Here is a 13,747-nt window from a genome sequence, read left to right on the forward strand (position 1 = left end):
TAATTTCCTGGAATATAAAATACTGGAGGGGCATCTGGGTGGCTCAGTCTGTTGAGTGTCTGACTCTTGATTTCGGCTTGGGTCATGATCTCACAGTTTGTGAGTTCAAGCCCCACATTGGGCTCCATGCTGACAGTGCAGAGCCTGCTTGGGATTCTCTGTCTCCCTCTTTCTGACCCTCCCCTGCTTGATCTCTCTCTCTCTCTCTCAAAATAAACAAATAAACATTTACAAAATTTAAAAATTTAAAAGAAAGAAGAGAAAATATTGGAAATTCCACAAAATAAATGTTGGAGATTCCACATATGGGATGGAAGTCAGTGATAGGTCATTGTAGTTTAAAGGATCATCAATAAACACCAGCTCTCTAATGGTCTTTCTAGTGTACCTGTTTAAAAGTAACAGAATGGGGTGCCTGGTTGGCTCAGCTGGTTGAGTGTCTAGCTTTGGTCAGGTCATGATCTCATGGTTCATGAGTTCGAGCCCTGCATCAGGCTCACTGCTGTCAGCGTGGAGCCTGCTTGGGATTCTCTGTCCTCCTCTGTCTCTGTCCTCCCCCCGGCTCTTGCTCTCTGTCTCAAAAATAAAACAAACCAAAAAAAAAAAAAAGTAACAGAATTTAAAAAAAAGAATATAAATAAATAAATGTAACAGAATAAGCAAGGAAAAAAAATTGGAAAATTCAACTCCATAATTGACAGTATGGTAAACTATATGTCCAGTTCCAAGCTCACACTGCAAAATAATTTAAACATCTGGATAGTTTTTTTAATCCTCCCAACTTTTTATATGCATATAGGTATCCTAACAAGAAAGTAAGGGAAATTATCCAAGACCAAAATGGAGTAAAAGGCAAAAAGATAAATACTGTAAGATAGGTGAAAAATCCCTGGACATTAGAGTAAGAAGGCCTATCTTCTATCTAATCAGAGTTTCAAGATGGACTTGGTAAGGCAATAGTCCTAAAGATGGAGGCTTTCCAGACTGATGAAAGATAAGAACATTCAGATTAAGATTTCCAAACCCCAAGATGGATAAATTAGACTTCCACACCCAGACACATCACACTGCATTTACAGAAGAGCAAAGAAAAGAAGACTGTAAAAGAAGCTAGAAAGAAAGGCAGATGAGATACGAAGTAATGGCAGTTTTTACAAACAGCTGAATTCTCAACAACAATGGTACTGGCCATAAGACAGCAGAATCACACCTTCAAAATCTGAGAAGAAAACATAGTATCGAATACCCAAGAAAATAAATTCTCACTCAAGAGAAAAGAGATGAAGTGAGTCTTTTCAAACAAAAATAATTTGCTATTAAAGACTCAGTTGAAGGACTTTAAAGTCTTTATGTCACACACAAAAAGAAACTGAATTTAGTAAGAAAATGCAATGCAGGAAAACAAAGTGGTAAATGTATGAATGAATCAAAATAAATACTGACTGCAGAAATGGTATTAAAATAGTATCTAATTTGGGAGAACCATTTTCAAAAAAATAATATCCTGGGAAATATATAAGTTCGGGAAATTAAAGTTTTCTTGTCCTTATATTATTTTAGAAAAGGCTAAAGATAATAACTTTGTATTTTGTTACAGACAGTAATGCTACTCTTCAGTATTTATGATTCTACTCTCCTTTGGGAAACGTTGCGGGCCTGTACCTCCTTGCCTACTGGAAGTTAGCATTGGCCATGAAACTAGCTTTGATCAATGAAATATGAACAGAAGTGTCACTTCCAAGAAGTATTTAAGAGTTGGTTTGAGTGTCCATTCTCTCTTCCCTTTGCTGCTGTGACCAGTGACTAGTACTATTCCTGTTGAACCCTCCTCAACAGCCTGTAACCCACAGTGAGGATGAAATCTTGGTTCTTTCTGAAATTTTCAGATTGTTCATACAACAATATAAATTACTTTATCCCAACAGAAACAAGCATTGGTACTGAGAGCAGTGGGTGAAATGCATATGGAGGTGAGAACATGTAATGCCAAAATGTTTAGTAAAAAGTCATCTGCCCTATGTTGGGAGACATATCATGTACCTAATAAAGTTATGTGTGGCTCTAAGGGAAGAAGCTGGAAAACAACTTTACTAGTGAGTGTTGATAACTGTCTGCATTTGACCATTTCCTTAGTTCAGGAAAGAATTTGCACATTTACAAACAGGAATCAAAGGGAGTAGAGAGAATATGGAAATTCAGGGACTTTCAGAAATGGAAAAGAAAACTTCACCACCCCAAATGTCAAAGCTAAATGTAAAAAATATTTGAGCAACAAAGGCTAATTATAACTCAGCCTTGAGGCAAAAGTCAAAATAAAGGAGTGCTCATTGTAACTTTATGAAAACTACTGGATGGATGAAGAACTTCAAATTGGGAAAAAGCCAAATAAGGGTGTCGTATCCAGCAAATTGTTCATTTAGATAAAATAACTCAAAGTAAATAGCTAAAAGTATGTGTTCTTCCCAGTGACATCGAGTAGACTCAAGTTACCTGATATTAAAGGGGATAGGGACGTAGGGATATATGTGTTAGAGAAGAGAAATAGAACACTCTAAAAAAGCATATTTATTATAAAGAACTGCAGATATGGATACTGGTGCATACAGCTGATTGAAATCAAATAGAGAGCAAGTCTATGAAGTTTGGGGGAGTCTTACTGCCAGAGGAAGCAGGGCAACAAAAGGTGGATAAAACTGCATGGGCCACAAGGAGGTTCTATTGCCCTCGTTTTCCGATGAGACCAAGAAGAATGATACAAAAGGAAGAACTTTCCAGAAGGTAGAGTCAGGACCACAGCGAACAATGGAAAAAGAAGTCCTTTCACTCTCTAGAGCAGACTTAATCAGGAGATATTTCCCACCCCAAAGAGGGAGGGCCTTAACCATATGTGCCCACCAGAATTTCAAAACTGCTACGGACCAGTGATTGCTATGTTTCACGGAATTTTTCTTTTCCAAATGGGGGTACTTTTCTCTTTATGCTGTGCTTATTTCATCATTGTATACTGGGAGCATGTAACAAACCCAATTTTTCTTTTCGAATTTTAAAAAAAAGTTTATTTATTTTTGAGACAGAGAGAGGCAGAGCATGAGCAGAGGAGGGGTAGAGGGAGAGGGAGACACAGAATCCGAAGCAGGCTCCAGGCTCTGAGCTGCCAGCACCGGGCCCAACGTGGGGCTCGAACTCACAAGCTGTGAGATCATGACCTGAGCCAAAGTCAGATGCTTAACCTACTGAGCCACCCAGGGGCCCCCCAATTTTTCTTTTTGGCTCAAAGGCCTTGCATCAAGAGCAAGTATATCAAGATCTGTTGTAGAGATTGCTATGTATCCATCCTACCCTACAATACAGAGGAAACCTGATCCTGAGCTAAACTTTCTCCTAGATGGGAATTTGGGGTGGCTCTCCTTTGACATGGGAGTAAGCTTAACCTACATTTGGTGAGCAAAAGGGCAAACTGGTAGACATTACATCTCTTCACCAGTATTTCAAGTTTTCCTTTCCGTCTACTCACACGAGAGGAGTGCATTTCCCTGCTCCCACTAATTTGGGTGTGGTCCCATGACTTGTGTCCAATGAAATATGAGAAGTGATCCAAGGAGACGTATTTAAGCACCGCTACAAACTGTCCATTCTCTGATCTTCCTCCTACAACTGATGCTCCCAAAAGGTCAATCTTCCATCAGCCTACGGTGCAGAGGGGGCATGGAAACCTTTACAGTTGTAAGCCACTAAGAATTTGGGAGAGTTTATTCCCAGTGCATAATACAGTCTATCCTAGTGGATACTGGTATACAAGTTAAAATGTAAAGAGAAATAAAAGAATATAGAATATAACTCCAAACTGTTAGGGGAGAACAGGAATGGAAAATTAAAAATAAATCAAGAAGTCTCAGAATAAAGAACAGTCCTCTACACTGAAGAAATAAAATCTTAGGAAAAGCTTGCTACATTGCCCTTCTCTTACTTCACAATAGACCATTAGAAACTGTCAATAACAATCAATCAAGAAGAAAGTACATTAGAATAAAAAAAGGAAAACAGAGAGAGAGCAACAGAGGGCAGCAAATAATATGGTAGAAATCAATTTAGATGTACAGTTGAACTTTAAACAACATGGGCCTGAACTGCATGTGTCCACTTATATTTCTTACAGTACAGTACTGTAAATGTATTTTCCCTTCCTTATGATTTTAGTAACATTTTTTTCTTCAGCTTACTTTATTGTAAGACTATAGTATGTAATATATATAACACACAAAATATGTATTAATTGACTGTTGATGTTATCAGTAAGGCTTCCAATCAACAGTAGACTATTAGTAGTTAAATTCTGGAGGAGTCAAAGTTACATGTGGATTTTTGACCACGTGGGGGTCAGCACCCCCAACCCGTGTTGTTCAAGGGTCAACTGCATTAATCGTATCTTGGAAGGTTTCTGCATTAATAATCTCCAAATCTCAGTGACTTACGGAATCTGTTTGTTTTTCACACACATTGCATTCCAGTCTTTGGTTGGCCTTAGCTATTCAATCTGGAACCTAGACTGAAGGAATGGCTTCAGTCTGCCACAGGCATGGTGGCAGAAAACAACTCGTTAGAACAACAATGACTCTGTATATACAAGCTTCTACTGAGAAGTAGTACATTTATTTCTACTCACTTTTAATTAGTAAAAAACAAAAACAAAACAAAAACACAAAAGAAATCATTAAGGCCAAGCATCTTAATAGACTTAGATGTCAATGGGGTTATAATACTTTAGTAGGGACAGGCTTAGAAGAGACAGGGATTGTAAGGAGGGGCTGTTAGGAAGGGTCAGGGACAATTTTGATAATAATCTACTATACCAAATATAAAACTGATCCCAATAAATGGAAATTGTCTAGACTATCCAATTTGAAGTCAGTGATTATCACACTGGATTAAAAATAATCCACAAAACACAAGGACAGAAAAAGTGTGAAAGTCAAAGCATGGGAAAAAGAGACTAGGAAAATATTAAACAAACTTGGGGTAGCTACACTAATGCCATACAAAATAGACTTTAAAGCAAAAAGCATTTCTAGAGATAAAGATGATCACCACATAATGATAAAGGTCTCATCAGAAAAATATAACAATTCTAAACTTTATGGCTTAATAACATAGTCTCAAAATATATAGACAATTTCACTATCATAGAGGAGGATTTTAACTAATTTCTTATAATAAATTAAATAGAGCAAAAAATACGGATATAAAGAATCTGAGCAACACAATTAACAAGTTAAATGGAAAGCAGAGAGAGAGAGGGAGAGAGAGAGAATACTGCACTCAACAGCTGTAGAATATATTCTTTCCAAGGGGCGCCTGGGTGGCACAGTCGGTTAAGCGTCCGACTTCAGCCAGGTCACGATCTCGCGGTCGGTGAGTTCGAGCCCCGCGTCAGGCTCTGGGCTGATGGCTCAGAGCCTGGAGCCTGTTTCCGATTCTGTGTCTCCCTCTCTCTCTGCCCCTCCCCCGTTCATGCTCTGTCTCTCTCTGTCCCAAAAATAAATAAACGTTGAAAAAAAAAATTTAAGAATATATTCTTTCCAAGCACAAAATATTTATGATCATGCATACAAATGTCAGTAAATTTTCAAAAATTAGTATCACACAGAACACTTACTTAACAACAATAAAATTAAGTCACAAACCAATAACAGATGAGTAAAACTATTCGCACGTGTTTAGAAATGTTAACATTCATTTGTGGGTCAAAAAATGTGGTAATAGAAATCAGAAAATTCTCAGAACCAAATAATGAAGAATGTCATATTCAATATTTGCGAGTAGTCAATATTTGCGAGATGCTGCTAAAGTCTTAGTTTGGGAAAAATGGATAATTGTATGTTCCTAAGTAAACACAAAAGGCTCAAAAGTAACGAACTAATAAGCATTCCAACCTTAGACATTATGGGAAAAATACAGAACAAACTTTACAAGGCACAAAAGATATAATCAAGTTTTTTATTAAGAGAGAAATTACATAATTACATAAGAAATTTGGGGCCAAACACATGCCCCTGGATGCCTGTTTTAGACCAATCAGCATATCAACAGTATCTTTTAAGGTCCAAACTTATAACTGTGTAAGAGAAGAAAAAGGGAAAACCTGTAAGGAAGGAGGGGCAGCAGCAGAAGCGAACGGAAGAAGCAAAGCAAGACTGTGGTTTCAGCTGGGTCTAGCCTCAGCCCCACATCTCCAGGAGCTCTGATGCACACAGCACACCACAGTCTTTCCCACCTTAGCAGGGGAGTGAGGTTTCTGTATCTCCATAACAGGCATTAGGCAGTCACTGTTTGCAGGCTGTAACAGGGATAAGTAATGCATAACTTCCAGACACCTCCTGGTGATGTTGTTCCAATCTACCAAAGGCAAGCCTCTTGAAAATGTTGCAAGTGCATTAGTAGCGTCGCGTGAAGCAGCTGGAGGAGAATGCGTACACCAAGCCAACGAAAGCAAACTCAGGACGTCTGGACACAGCACCAACATTGTCTGCTGTGCTCCACCCCTTGAACCACTCAGGCCCACTTGCTTTACACATTAGGTTCACTCCATTCTTTGGCAACTTCTCCAGGATTCTGGTTGATTACAATTTCTATGAAAACTTAAAAGAGAAGTTAGTAGGATAAACCATAGCCTCCACAGCTGCCGTCAGTCCTGAGGTCAGAACTGACAAGGATGATTCCTTTCTTTACTAGCCAGTCTACATTCCCCTCACCCTGTGCTTGCATTTCTGCTGGTCTAGGTGGCTTCCTGTGTGGTACTGTTACCTGAGGGGTCTGAGACTTTGGTTACCATGCTGTTGTCTGGCCACAGTTAAGCTCTGCTTGCCAATTTACAAGGTCTGGATTACCAAGAGTGGCTCACATGAGTGCTACATATAAATCTTCCCTGCTACCAGTATGTAGCAGTAACCTTGCCTTCCCATGAATATCAAATTCAATTACCCCTTCAAGTATGGTAACTCTTTTCTCCTCTTGCTGGTCTACTGGCACAATGAGCATAAAATGACCAGTGGCAGCCAACACCTTAAGTTTAGTGGAACTATTAATGTTTCCCTTATTGGAAGTGTTCCCTTTCTAGAAACCAGGACCTCTAGTTCTTCAACTGAAGAGCCCTAAAGTTTCAGAAACTGGAAGCAAGTTTCCCAAGTGGGTTGCTGGAACAGAGCGATCCTTCCCAGTCCTTGGTTCCCAGCAGTAACACAGAACCATACAGCTATCACTGATTTAAGGGGAAAATGGCAAACCTTTTCTTTAAAGTGCCAGTCGGTACATATTTTAGACTTTGTGGACCATACAGTCTCTGACCTGACTACTGAACTCTGCCGACGTAGCCTAACAGAAGCCACAGACAATATATAAATGATGAGTGTGCTTGTGTCCCAATGACATCATGTTTGTAAAACAGTAGCAAGCCCGATTTGGCCTCTGAACCAGTTCGCCAACCTCTGCTTTAACATATACGTATACTGTATCCTGAAGGAATACCTTTGTAAGACATCACCTTCAAACGGTTGCTTCGGCTGTGTCCCTTTGAGGCCATCCCATTGCTCTTTCAGGCTAGCAGCTTAGCAATGATGTGGGATGTAGTGGGATCAGTGAATCAGAGACATGTACCCACTGCAGAACCGCATTTTTTTCATAAATCCAGCCCTTTGATCTGAAGTGCCAGTATGTGGGAGATCCCATGTCAGTAAATCAGATACTCTGTGAGTCCTTGAATAGAGGCGCTGACCAAGTTGGTAACAGGCAGGAAAGGTAAACGCACACTTAGAAAACATGTCAATCTTAGTCAAAATGAATTGCTGCCCTCTCCAGGGTGGAAAGGGTCTCACGTAATCACTAACTGACTCCTCAAAGATTCGCACACTAAAAGGGTCCGGCATCCGTCTCCGTGGCTGACAGGGAGGGTGGGAGCAGTAGCAAGGTCAGCTTTGATGAGGGACGCCATGCTTCTCTGTCCAGGCGGAGCCTTCATCTGTCCACCATGGCTACTCCATTCATGAATCCATCACATCGGCACTGTGGTGGCCCAAGACCAGGGCAGACTGATATCTGCACTGCAATCTGGGTAGATGGCAGCTGTTCAGTGATCTGTTTGCAATGATCTCCTGCCCCTTTACTATCCTCTTTCCAGGCAAGCATCAGAGCAGCCTCGTATGCAGGGAATAATCGGTCAGGACCTAGACACCAAGTGGTCTAGGTTTAGGTGCCAGTCAGTCAGATTACTGTCAGCTGCTTTATTGTTTGTTTTTTTAAGCAGCCTCACTGAGATGTAATTCACATGCCATAAAAGTCACTCATTTTCAACGTATAATTAATTTTATTATATTTCCAGTTGCAAAACCATCATCACAACCTCATTTTAGAACATTTTCATTACCCTAAAAAAACCCTCATGGTCCATTTATACCCATTCTCCATTATCATTCCCAGCACTAGAGAGCCACCAATTTATTTTCTCTCTCTTTAGATTTGCCTTTTTTGGATATTTAACATAAATGGATTCATACAATATGTGCTCTTTTGTGACTGGCTTTTTTCACTGAGTATGATTTTGTAGCTCATCCACGTTGTAGTATGCATCAGTACGTCATTCCTTTTTATTGCCAAATTATATTCCATCGTATGACTCTACCATATTTTGTTTATCCATTTACCAGTTGAGGGATATTTAGATTCCTTCCACTTTTCAGCTACTATGAGAAATGCTGCTATGAATATTCACGTTCAAGTCTTTGTATCAAGGTTATATGTTTTCATTTCTACTGATGATCTTAAGGAAACTGGATTCAGGCACCTTGAGGAAGGAAAGCCTCCAGTCCTATGTGAAGTTAGGCTTAGGTTTGTCCCCTGCTGCTGAGCTGAAGAGGCAGTATCCCCAAGTCCCAACTATTTCATTTTTAGGCAACTAAGGAGCACTCCCAGGATCACCATCATCAGTCAGGGCAGGGCATCTACAAACAGCCTACATACTTCCTTAATGGTGACACCTTCCTTTTTACAAACAGGAACAAGACATTTCTATATAACATTGCGCTGGAGGTTCTAGCCAGTTAAAGGCAAGAAAAAGAGTTAAAAATTACAAGAACTGGAAAGGAAGAATCAGGAGTGTTATTCAGAGATGCGGGGAAAAATCAAAATAATTTACAGATAAATAACTGGAATGAGAGGTGACTGTATTTGGAATCAAAACCAAAACATACAACTCAAGTTTTTTTATATATGCCATCAAAACCCAGCTTTTAAAAGATAAAGCCTAATTTAGATAGAAGACTACATCTACAATAGTATATAAAAATGAGGTAGCTAGGAATAAATCTAACCAAAAAGGTGTGTGCCCTTCCAGAGGAAAACTGTACTACCTTCTTGAAGGACACTGAAAAAGGCTTCACCCGGTAGGAAGATGTGCTATGTTTATGTGTATGTGTGTGTGTGTGTGTGTGTGTGTGTGTGTGTATATATACATATTGTGTATATATGTGTATATATGTATATATATATATATACACATGTATATATATATACATATGTGTATATATATATACATGTGTATATATATATATACATATTGCAAACAAGTCAGTTTTCAAATTGACTTATAGATTCAATTCAATCTGGTTTTGGTTTTTGTTTATTTTGTTTTCTTGGTTGGTGGCTCAATAAACTGTTTCTAAAATTTCTATGAAAAAACAAAGGGCCAAGTTAGGACATAGTTAGGCATAGTTAGGACATTCATGAAGAAAAAGAATAAAGTAGGAATCTTGTATTAAATATCAAGGCTTATAACTAAGCTATATTCATGAGCCCAAATGGTACCTGTACAGAAACAGACAAAAACAGACTGACAAATGGGAACAGAGAACTTAGAAACAGACCACATATATATGCAAACTTGATTTATGTCAGAAGTGATAAAAATGGATCAGTGGGTTAAGAGCCTTTTGATAAATGGTGCTGAAAAAACTGTTCATCCAAATAGTTAGATATGGAGCCTGGCTGGCGCAGTCTGTATAGCATGCAATTTTTTTTAATGTTTATTTATTTTTGAGAGAGAGACAGAGACAGAGAGCAAGCAGGGGAGGGGCAGAGAGAGAGGGAGACACAGAATCCGAAGCAGGCTCCAGGCTCTGAATTATCAGCACATAGCCTGACGCGGGGCTTGAACCCACGAACCGTGAGATCATGACCTGAGCTGAAGTCGGATGCTTAACTGGCTGAGTCACCCAGGCGCCCCTGTATAGCATTCAACTCTTAATCTTGAGGCTGTGAGTTCGAGCTCGACATTGGGTATAGAGATTACTTTAAAATATATTTTTAAAAAAACCAAATAGATATGAAATTGGAAATCAATTTGTCTTCATCAGCCACAGCTAAAACTGTGGATACTGTATGATGCAGAAATTCCACTCCTAGGTACACCTGCTGAAAAGATTTGCACATTTTCACCAGAGTTTATGTAGAAGAATGTTCACAGCATTTTATACATAAGGAAAAGATAAGGGGGAAAATCCAAATGTCCACTAAGAAGAGAATCCACAAGTTACTTGTAATATATTCACACTATAGACATACACTAGAGAAAATTAATGCATGCAGCTCTATGAATCAAAACTTCTAAACATTAACCGGAAAAAGTACCCAAATAGTTTATACAACATGATTTCATCTATATTGAGTTAATAAACACATAAAACAATATATAATTTAGGAAAACTTACATCTGTGCTTAAAATATAAAAATAAGGGGAGTGATAAATCATCAAATATCTCAAATGCCGTGATAAGTGGAGGTAGGGGACTGGTTTATGCAGGGTAAGTCATGAAATCAGGTAAAGCACTTCAAATACAGTGGTGATATTCTGTTTCTTGGTTGGGTGGTAGGTCTAGAACTTTTTTAAATTGTTGCTTCTATACTTTAAACATATTAACATTCCTTCACATGCATTAAATTCAATATTTAATAAAATTGTTGCATACACATTATAGGGTCAGGATGGACCCCAATTCAAATCTGATTGAAACGTGGACACAGACACCAAGAAGGTATGAAAAGATTTATTAATCATATAATAAGGCTTTCAGGGGAGAACAGGGTGGTTCCCAAGCAGGCCCAAAAATGGCTTGAGAGAGCAGGAAAAGATCGGTGTAAGGCTTTTATGGTGACTAGGAAAGGTGACTAGAACAAGGGTTCCCATGCCTGCTGTGACGTTCCACAGGCACAAAGGAAAGATCACTTTGGCTTTCTTATCAGTTTGTTCATGTGTGGGACAGGTGGTGAAGAAGGTCAACAGAAGAAACTCAGTAGCAAGAGGAATTATTATAATAACATAAACTTAGATATCAAGTCTTGTGGAGTGAAAAGAATGAGAATTGCTCATGATGTTTAAAAGTTCTTGGGGCGCTTGGGTGGCGCAGTCGGTTAAGCGTCCGACTTTAGCCAGGTCACGATCTTGCGGTCCGTGAGTTCGAGCCCCGCGTCAGGCTCTGGGCTGATGGCTCAGAGCCTGGAGCCTGTTTCCGATTGTCTGTCTCCCTCTCTCTCTGACCCTCCCCCGTTCATGCTCTGTCTCTCCCTGTCCCAAAAATAAATAAACGTTGAAAAAAAAAAAAGTTCTTGAGATTATGCAGTATTATAAGTATCAGCTGGGCCTCTCTGGTACCTGAGCTGAGCCCAAAAGGAATCATTTGCTTTACCACCATGGTAGTGAAGAAATTCTGCAACTCTTAACCCACTAATTGCAAACGAGTACCAAGCCTGAAGCCTTCTCCCCAAGTAAAGTATTTCCTTCCTACTGAAAAGATATAGACAATGAATTATAAGTATGTCAATTTTTGAGACACCTACTGGGTACAGCTGCAGACATAAAGATGAAAAAGATGTAATCTATGCTCTTTAGGGGCTCACAGTTTCTTGTATTACTTTTGTACCCTAAGGTGTGAAAATGTAGACTTACAGAAAACCTACGGCCAGATTGATGGCTCAAATGATAAAATAATTCATCAGATTGCTTTCAACGTACTTCAATACTAAGGAATACACGAGAACCATTACAAATTGTATCTACTGCATGATGAATGCTGGCAGAAGGAAATATACATGCTTAAGAAAATTCTTAATAAACAGGTTGGGAGTGAATGATAAGACCCTGAGAACACAGGTCAGTGCAGCTAAAGGTGAAGGAACAGATAGCTAAATTTCTCTGCATTTATAACGATGAAAAATGTGGGATGGGCAGAGAACAAGAGGAGAGTAAATTTAAACAGGAAATGTTTGAGAAGCTTTCAGGAACAGAACTGTATACCCTGAAATTGTAAGCTGTGGGCACAAATGAAATGCAAATCCCTCCATTTCCCTCATCTTTGGTACAGCGTTCTACACACCCACACACACCCATAAAACTTTTGAGTAGGGTTCTGTTGGGCAGAAAGAAAGAAGGGCCAAACATCTGGTTTCATCTACAGTATCAGGTGAGCACAATTACAATATTGTAAAAATACTTATGGGCCAAGTGGTATCCTAAGCTCTCTACATACACTAATATATTTAAGAGTTCTATAGTAACTTATTTAATAATGCTCAAGGCAAACCTATAAGGTAAGCAGTGATATTTTTACCATTTCCTAAGTGAGACATCAAAAGCACAGAGAAGTAATTTGCCCAAGGTCGTAGCAGCAGCTAAGAGACAAAACTGGCTCTGGGTGGCAGCAATACGGAGAGCAGGTATCCAAATCCTAACCAGAGTTGGAGCATAACAAGCCAGCTCCCCCGCAACAGGAATGTTGGGAGAGTTGGCCGACTGAAGACCACAGATGTGCAGAGGAAGGTGAGAGGAGACAGACTCAAGATGACCACCGGACAGAAGTGCAGAGCAAAGGCCCCATGAGCCCAGCAGTCTACACTGATGTCCCCCAGAACAGAGAGCCAGTTCTGACAATGTGTACCATGGCCCTGTCCTTTTGGGAACACCTGAGGGGCATGACTGAGGAAAGCCTAAGGTCCTACCATTTACCAGATGGGGCTGTGGAAGACCAAGAAGCAAACCGAACAAACTTCTCAGACGATCTCTACCCTTAACCACGGTGTCCTCCAGTACACTGTATGCTCCCGGTGCATATATGTATAAATATATGTGCGTACATTTAATATCATTTCTTTCCACGTAAGACATATGCCTTAACTCCTTTCTTGGGTGTTGGTTTCCTTTTAGATTCCTTTCATGTCCACGCTTTTGTCTCCAAGCAAGTGACTTGGGTATTTTGCTGAAAATCTTTCAGCAAAGATCACCATTTTTCTAAGACAGCTTTCATTCCTGTTTGTTAATTTCTATCCTGGTGGCCACCACCCAGGTTCATATCCTTATCCCCTTATTCCTGGACCATCTGCTCACTGGTCTCTCAACTTCACCTTCTTCAAGTTATTACTGCCCCTTTTGCCCTACACGTTTAGTGAATTTTCTGATTCTGAAATCTTCAAGGGTTTCCACTGCCAATGTGAAAAAGGTTGACCTTAACCAACTTAGTCTTCTCTCTCTAATTACCACTCCATTCTCTACCTCCCTTAACTGCAAAATACTTCTCAGAAGTTTTCCACATTAGCTGTTTTCACTTCCTTACTTCCCATTCTCTCTTCAATCCACTCTAACTCACCCTTATCTCTATTCCTCCTCGGAAATGACTTTCGTAAGCCCTGACAACCTTCACATGGCCAAAC

General features: G+C 39.6%; 1 long non-coding RNA gene across 7 annotated transcripts in view; it reads right to left on the reverse strand.

The window, feature by feature from the left end:
• The window catches only part of LOC121031985 (uncharacterized), a 57,826-nt gene that overhangs the window by 33,530 nt on the left and 10,549 nt on the right, over nt 1–13,747 (reverse strand). The window contains exon 3 of one of the 7 annotated variants that reach the window (XR_005791026.1): nt 5,712–6,635. The exons of the other annotated variants lie outside the window; for them this stretch is intronic. This is a non-coding gene — a long non-coding RNA (uncharacterized LOC121031985). Of the gene's footprint in view, nt 1–5,711; nt 6,636–13,747 lie in introns of those variants that run through there. 7 annotated transcript variants of the gene reach the window in all.

The sequence above is a fragment of the Herpailurus yagouaroundi genome, unplaced genomic scaffold (genome assembly GCF_014898765.1).
Source record: "Herpailurus yagouaroundi ecotype Mexico unplaced genomic scaffold, PumYag 141, whole genome shotgun sequence".
Lineage (NCBI taxonomy): Eukaryota > Metazoa > Chordata > Mammalia > Carnivora > Felidae > Herpailurus > Herpailurus yagouaroundi.